We start from the raw sequence: 8,376 nt of genomic DNA, 5'->3' as shown, positions 1-8,376 counted from the left end.
CTACTTTAACAGCAAGCACTATGCTAAACAGTCTCGAGTACAGCACCTCAGGTAACCCCTACAGCAGTTTTGTGAGGGATGCAGTCTTAGACAACAGTACAAAAACTATGACATGCCCAGAGATGCTCTTCGAACTATTGCTCACGAGATGGCGTGGGAGGAGCAGGGCAGCCAGAGGCCCTGAGGCTACAGCTATTTATGCACCGTAGAGAGACATGCCAATATTTTCACAACGGGAACAGCTTTCTTGGAGTGACCAGCTAAATGTCAGCCCTACTTACAAATAATTTTAATACAAGGTAGAAAAACTTGAGAGAACTCCCATGTGGTTATCAAAAAGGAAGGGATTTCCGATCGGGAGAAGGTGTCAGGGAGACTTCCTGGAGGAGCTGGTGCTTGAGCTGGGTTCTGAAAAACGCTGAATTTGAAGTATGAGGCAATGGCTGACATTAGGGCCACAGTAGGGAAGGAATTTCCAGGAAAGTCAATGAGTGAGCCAAGGCAGAGTGCCAAGAACATATGGGGTGTGTGCTGGACAAGAATGAGCTGTGGAAATATAGACTGGAGTTGGACCAGAGAGTTAGAACAGCAGGTCAAGAAAATAAATAAAAGCTGTGAGCAAATTCATTAATAGATTTTGAGGCATGATGTGATCTGGCAGGGCAGGATGGAAAGGAGGGAAAAGACTAGAAGGGACAAAATCAGGTAGTTCTTATGCAGTCAGCCGACTAAGTCTCAGAGGTCCTCAAGGAAGCATTCCTGGACATGCCTCTCCCCCTCCTCCAGCCTCAGGTGGATGTTCCTCCTCCAGACTTCGCTAGGTTGCTTATTGGGCTCTGTCAGTACACCCTCCCACTGTGCCCCTGGTGCTGCCTCACCAGAGTCTGAGCCACAGCTCTTTATGTGAGGCACGGCTGAAGGTCAACACTCAAAGAATCGCACAACTCCATTTTCAAATATAGATCCGAGCTAAGAAATACCCAGCTGAAGGCAATATGGCTTCTTTCATTGGACACATTTGTTACAGTGGATTAGAAAGGCATATGGGACTTTATTTCAAATGGCATCTGATGCTTGATGCCATGCAGTGATATGAGATCAAATTTAGTCCCCTTTTCCTTTCTTGTCTTCACTTCAAGTTGCCTGGCATGGAGTAAGACTTGATAAACGGGGTGATGGTTAAATGAGGGATGAAAGCCTGAGTAAAGGAATTAAGGTAAAACAGAGGTAAGAAGAGAGATGAGAACAAGTGAGGGGCGACAAGAACAGAAGAACCAATAGGATTTGGCTTCCAAGAGGACAGGAAGGAGCCAGAGGTGACACTTTATGCAAACCTCGAGGAGTGGGGTCAGAGAGCAAGGGGATCTTTTTAAAAAGGAAACGGGAGAAGTAGACTTTGAAAGGAAAGAAGAAAAAGGCTGCGTTCTGTCTTGCATCACTGTCCCGAGTTTGTGACGGCCACAGGACCCCTTTAGGATAAACACCACCGGCAGGAGGAAACTTGAAACTGGAGACCTTCATTTTTAATAATATTCCTCATTCGTTGGGGGAAGATTTCAGAGTCATCATTTGTAAAACTCCGTACCTATTATAAAGATCTGTCTACCTTTGCTGCCAATAGTCACCTGAACTAGAGACTTCTTGCTAAACGCAGCACTGCACTATCAAGATGTCTGCAGCAAGAGAAAGGCTGACCATCGCCACTCTCTATTCCCTGCAAATCAAATACAGATCATCCTCAATTTATAATAGAGTTACATCCTGAAAACCCCATGGTAAGCTGAAAATATCAAGTTGAAAATTCATTCAATACACCTAACCTACAGAACATCATAGGATAGCACAGCCTAAACTAAACACGTTCAGAATACTTACATTAGCCCACAGTTGGGCAAAATCATCTAACACAAAGCCTGTTTTAGAATGAGTGTTGAAGGGCTCATATAATTTATTGCATACTATGCTGAAAGTAAAAATCAGAATGGCGGTATGAGTCAGAACGGTTGTAAGTGTATCAGTCGTTTACCCTCATGAGTTCATGGCTGACCAGAGGGCTACCACTGGCTGCCACTACCCAGCATCACCAGAGAGCATCGTGGAGCATAGTGCCAGCCCAGGAAAAGATCAAAATTCAAAGTACGGTTTCTACTGAATATATATTGCTTTCACACCATTGTAAAGTTGAAAATTTTTAAGTTGAATCATTGTGAGTCAGGGCCATCTGTACTCAAGACCCTTCCCATGATTTTGAAATACTTTTCTGTTGATATGAGCCCCCATAGGGGGAGTGGTTAGAGTGCAGTGCTGAAACAGGGGCTCAAGTACTCTGACAATTCATAGCTAGGTGATCTTGGCAAGGATTGTAATGTCTCTAAGCTTCTGTTTCCTCATCTGTAAAATGAGGATGCTAATAATAATTGCCTCATAGGGTTGTTCTGATAATTAACTAACATAATTCATGCAAAGTGCTTTAGCATGGTGCCTGGCCCTTAAGAAGAAATTAACTACTACCCAGGCACTATGTCATAAAAGAATACAATAAGAATTCTCCCATGATTGAACTGCACTTAAAATAAGAAATTGCAAAATGAAAGCGAATGACATTTCTTCAGTGTTTCCATAAATTTTATAAGTTAAAGATTAAATGGGGAATTTTTTTTATGAAAAGGGAGAATTTTTATTAGGTATTTTATTGAATATCAGGTATGCCAAATTAACAACTAATCAGTTTTATAGATTCAGAAAATTGGATACAAACAGAGTGCTACTTGCTTTTCTACCAAGTTAAAACAATTCTAGGGATGGAAGACCTGCTGTGATAGTCGTGGGAATTGATAATAAAAGGTATTATATGTACATACGATATAGTTTAATGTACACTGTTACACGTACATTTATTTATATATTTATTTATTGGAGCCCATTGCCTAAAAGGGTAAAATAGGTACAATCTGTGTGACGGTGGCGAGGTCGCGGTCTAGACAAAGCCCCTTGGTTAACCACTCTGACATTCAATAAATATTTCCAAGCTTCTGTTGAGCGCCATGCACTTAGCTAAATCCGCAGTGTACCGAAGAAATAAGAACAGCCGTGGCCCGACCCCACGGCAAACACCCGGCCTCTCTCCCCCATCTGGGGACAGAAAGGCGGACCAGAGCAGGAGAGGTCCCAGGTGAACCCGCGAGGGACGCCTCACCTCCCGTGCGGACAGCAGCTTCCCCACTCCCGGCAATGCCCCCTCCTCCACGGGTTCAGGCCAGGGCACAGCGCAGCAGCGAGGTCACCCAGACTGCCAGCCCACCCTCCTGCCAGCCCGCTAGCCCGCCCTCTCCGCCAGGCCGGCCAGTGTTTCCATGGTAACCGTACACAAACTACCTACCCGGGGCTCCTAGGCCGCCTGCCTGCAGAGCCAGGTCGCTGCTGGGCGGGCGGAACGGGACAGGAAATGAACAGGGACTGGGCCCAGGGAAGGGGGCTTCCGGCCAGCCCCAAAGTCCCTGTGATTAGCACTGGTGACAGTAACAGCTGCGGAGGTTCAACTGATCCTCGAGCCTTCCAGAGGCCGCGGCCCCCGCGAAGGAGCTTGCAGGGTGGGGCGGGGCCGACCGTGGCGGCGTGGGATGGGGCGGAGCCCGGAGAGGCGTGCCTGGGAGGTCTCCCAGCGTTGCTCCGCCACTGGGCCTGCGCGGGTCACCCACAACCCCCTCCCCACGTCCCTAGCGCATGCGTAGAAGTGCTGAGGCTGTGGCGGGCTGGCAGTTCGGCTGGAGGAGCCTGGGCGAGGGCGGCGATCGCAGAGTGAGCTGCGTCAGCCGGGGTGGGGAGGAGTTACGTTTTAGCGGTTCACGGAACCTTTGTGGAGACTACGAGATCTCAGCACCTCTATTAAATAACAGTATGCAGGACAGCAGCTTAGTGCTTTAGGCTTAAGAGTCAGGGTTTACTGTTTGAAGTTGCAGGGCTGTATCGCCTTGAACTAGTTGCTTAACGTCTCAGTTTCCTCGTTTGGAAAATAGGAGTTCAAGCTAGGTCTTGTGGTTGTGGCGAAGAGTGAATGAGAAAATAGATATAAAGCGCTATGTACGTGGCAAGGAATGAATGTTGAGCTGTTAGCTATTTTTAAGCCCTTGCATGGGTGCAGCGCTTTAGAGTTTACAAAGGGTATTTCACTATATATTTTCTTTTTAAGCATCCCTACCACTTTGCTGTAGCAAGCCTGGTATCCCCATTCACAGGAGACAAAATAGGGTTCTGAGGTGTAGTGAGTGACAGTGATAGATTCAAGTCTAGGCTTCCTGTAGGCATTTTTTGTTCTTACTATGCCATCACCGTTGATTGGCAAAAAGTACTCCGTTTATATGTTTCTGGTTTAAATTTCGTTCTCTCTTATTTAGACTATTCAGCAACACTTTACATTGTTAAATGCAAGTGAGACCATAATCACTCTCCATTTAAGTTTGCACCGCGTTTTATAAATATAGGGATTTTTCAGCTGAAGTGTTTTTGTCAACATAAAAAATGCCGCATGCCTTGGTGCTAAGTATCTTGTAAAGAATAAATTGAAAATATTTTTGAGCACATATGTGTAAGGCATCATGATAGGTGGGAAATAGTAACCAAAACTAAAGGTATATAAGTATTTCTCAAAGTATCCAACAGGATTTCACACATAACAGACAATACACACTTAGTTGATAGGGTAATTTTAAGACCTGAAACAAAGTATTTGTATTCTTCCCATTTGGAGTTTTTTTCAGTGAGTCAACATGACTTATCACATCAAGTCCCTTTTACTGCCCCCTGGACTCCATTGTGCAAAGGGACCTTTGCCTATTTAATATAAAACCTTAACTAATATTTTGAATTCACAACTTGTGAGATGTAATTAAAATGCAACTTAATTTTTTTTCTCTCGCAACTGTTTTAAGATATATTCAGTGTTGGTTATCTTTTCTTGACCCCACATGGAAAGTTGGGTAGGGTCTTCCTATTTTCTGTTCATTTTTAGATACCTGATAGTACCCCCACCCCCAGTCCCCTCTCCAGTAACAGGTCTCCATATAACTTTCCCAGCAGGGATGCAATTGGCTTGGGCTCCCATCCCCCATTCACTAGAGGCTACTGGGTGGGGCCCCAGTTGGTTGTCTGGCTCTTGATCTCAGTCCGGTCAGGATCTCACAATTCACACCTGGCTCAGCCCTAATGGTGTGGAGCCTGTGTGGGATTCTCTCTCTCTCCCTCTCTCTCTCTCTCTCTCTCTCAAAATAAATAAACATTTTTTTAAAAAAGACACAACCTGGTTGGAGGTGAGCAGGAAGTGGGGAGAAGAGAAGCCAGGAGATGGAGCACTTCTTCCTGGATTTGAATAGCCTTGAGCTTGCTGTGCCTGGGCTCTGGTTAAAGCAGCCCATGCAGGTCTCTTCTGGGTTCTTCAGGGTTTCCCATTAATGGAGACATGTCTCCAGGGGATTCTTCAGGTGGATGCAGAGCTATCCACCACTTGCTTACAACTCCTTCTCTGACCCTAGAAAGCCGGGGTTTACTCTAGCCCCTTTAGATGGGTCTCAAGATGGCGCCACATCTTGTCCAAGAAAAATGACAGACATCTCTTCCCCCAGTGACTCTGAAGGTGAGCGTGTAGGCACATCCTAACACGGTCCCCTATGCCCCCCACCCACCCATGCTGTCACAGGATAGAGCTTTAGCTTTCCCAGGGTAAGTCAGACTCCAGTCGTCTGGACTACCTAACTGCAGTCTCTGGCAGACCCTTCTGGGAAGTCCTGGCACTGGGTTTGAGATGAAAGAGGTGCCACCCCACACTCCTCTCCAAGGAAATGTCCTCACCGATCCTCCCCCTGCATTCTCTAACTTCTCATTTTTAGCCTCAGCCTGGACACTTAGGTCCAAGGAGTCTATACATTTTCCTACAACTGGCCCTATGGGGACTTTCCCTCACCTTTACTTAGGGACTGATGATTATTCATTTACCATCTCCACTGAAACTACAGTTTAAAAAGCTGTGGTACAGCCAATAGCTAACTATGGTTTTGCACCCAGGGTCTAAAATACACGAGAGAGCTCACTCCTGGAACCTGAAGCCAGCCAACTCAGAGAGCCAGGAAAATGTCTGCCAGACAGATTAGAACAATTGAGAAGAGACAAGGGAAGACTTTTAGGAAGAAATTATTTAAAGCAGTAAAGCTGCCCCGCTTACCTCACTGGAAGACATGACACGAGAAAATATTGAGGCTCTCGTAACAATGGACTAGTATACTGACCTGGCTCTTCCTTTGTGGCCACCTGATGGCTATTAAGCAGAATTTGACATAATTAAATTTGCAAGTGGAATTCTTTTTAGACACAAAATTGCTGGGTTTTTTTACACCTGAGAAAGATTAAAAGGGAAAACAAAATATTAATTGTAAGTATCTGATGTTTATAAAGCATTTTATTATCCAATTTCCAAATTGCATCCATTTGCAGCATCTTATTTTCATTGTTTTATTTGGAGTTTGCAATTAGCCTGAGGTGATTAGTTCTGGGACTATTATCCCAATTTGAAAGTGGACAAAATTGAGGTTCAGAGAAGGTAAGTCATCTGATCTGCCCACAGCGACAGAGCTAGTAAAGTAATCTAAGACCTGGTGTTTTTGATGCCCAAGTCCCATGTGCCACCTGTCATTGTACACAGGTAAATGCAATTTTTCAGGCTGAGGCCTCTTGTTCATGATATTGAGAGGTACTTCCTAGGCTGCTGAAGCTGTTAAGATATGCTGTTCATTTTCTCCTTTCACTTATCTCTGAGTACATCCTGTGTGGGGCTACAGGAAGCAAGAGGAACTTAAGAATCTTTACATTCACTTGAAAATGCCTGTTGGACGTTTGGATTTTGAGTTGAGAATTACACGGGTGATAGGATGGGTAATAATATTATCTTACACACTCTGTGATGCAGAAATGCAACAAGATAGTGAATTCATAGATACTTTTATTCACAGGCTACTAGTGGATTTTAGTTTATATTATAGTATACATCACACACATCTCATATTTAATATCTGTAAGTTTATCTTGGTTATATATTAAATATATTCTTGAAAAGATCCAGGTTAAATAAATACTTCTCTAATGCTCACAATTCCCTCAGTAATTTTTATGACCATAACAGAGATGGACTCCCAAAGGGCAGGGTGGGGGGAACCTGCTTCTGGCACAGAATAAAAATCACCAATTTAGAATTCTAACATTCACTTCAAAACACTTTCTGCTTTTGTCAATATGGAATCTCGGTGCTTTAATTATATTTATCACATAATTTCTGTGAGGAGTTCATCAAATTGATAGCCTGTGCAATCTCTGCATACAAATTTCAAGGTACAAATGCAACTTGGTGGAATTTACAATGCAATGAAAATTAACTAACTTTAATGGAACTGCATAAATACAAGACTGTGGAATGGTCCTAAAACTTAATAGCTGAAAAAAAATTACATGAAAATTCTCTATTTAATGGGGCTCAGCTTTTACCTGTGCATCTTTTTAAAAAATTTTTATTTATTTTTGAAAGAAAGAGAGACAGAACATGAGCAAGGCAAGGGCAGAGAGAGAGAGGGAGACATAGAATCCGAAACAGGCTACAGGCTCTGAGCTGTCAGCATAGAGCCTGATATGGGGCCTGAATTCATGGACTGTGAGATCATGACCAGAGCCAGATGCTTAACCAACGAGCCACCCAGGTGCCCCTACCTGTGCATCTTAAGTGTTACTTTGCCTTTAAGCACATCATCCCCACCGGAGCAGCCCTACCACACCCTAGGCCATGTTCTCAGAAGCAGTCAAGTCAAAGTCTTGCTAGGGATGCTAATGAATGAGGGTTCATTTAATTACCAGTTTATTACAAAGAGTCTTTAACAACTTAGGATTTCATGGGAGGGGAGAGCGTTCTAGTTTTCAGGGATTGAGGGGGTAGGAGTCTTTTTTTTTTTTAAGTTTATTTATTTTGAGAGGGAAAGAGAGAGTGCACGTGCAGGGAGTAGGGGCAGAGAGGGAGGGAGAGAATCCCAAGCAGCCTCCATATCTGATCCCATGACTGTGAGATCATGAACTGAGCTGATATCAAGAGTCAGATGCTCAACTGACAAGAGCGGCTCAGGTGCCTCTGAGTCAGTAGGAGTCTTAACTCTGAATTGCTTCATCTTAAATTACCGACTTATATGTTGAAAGAGACCTGCTAAGACCAGAAACCAGCTGGTTTTTTGGTCATCCTCACCTGTGATACCACTTAGATTACTAAGTGAGCATGCCTGGGATCTTGGGCCTGCACATGACAGAATACCCCATCCAAAGTACCTTAAATACCAAAGACATTTATTATTT

The 8,376-nt window shown here is 44.1% G+C and overlaps 1 long non-coding RNA gene across 1 annotated transcript; it reads left to right on the top strand.

Annotated features, from left to right (window-relative positions):
- Nucleotides 1-3,768: 3,768 nt before the first annotated feature.
- Nucleotides 3,769-6,366, top strand: LOC115295414. Its single transcript, XR_003910385.1, has 3 exons — nucleotides 3,769-3,798; nucleotides 5,529-5,629; nucleotides 6,058-6,366. It is a non-coding gene; the product is annotated as an uncharacterized LOC115295414 (long non-coding RNA).
- The last annotated feature ends 2,010 nt before the right edge of the window (nucleotides 6,367-8,376 follow it).

The sequence above is a fragment of the Suricata suricatta genome, chromosome 7 (assembly GCF_006229205.1).
Source record: "Suricata suricatta isolate VVHF042 chromosome 7, meerkat_22Aug2017_6uvM2_HiC, whole genome shotgun sequence".
Classification (NCBI taxonomy): domain Eukaryota; kingdom Metazoa; phylum Chordata; class Mammalia; order Carnivora; family Herpestidae; genus Suricata; species Suricata suricatta.
This window is presented reverse-complemented; position numbering and strand designations above follow the sequence as displayed.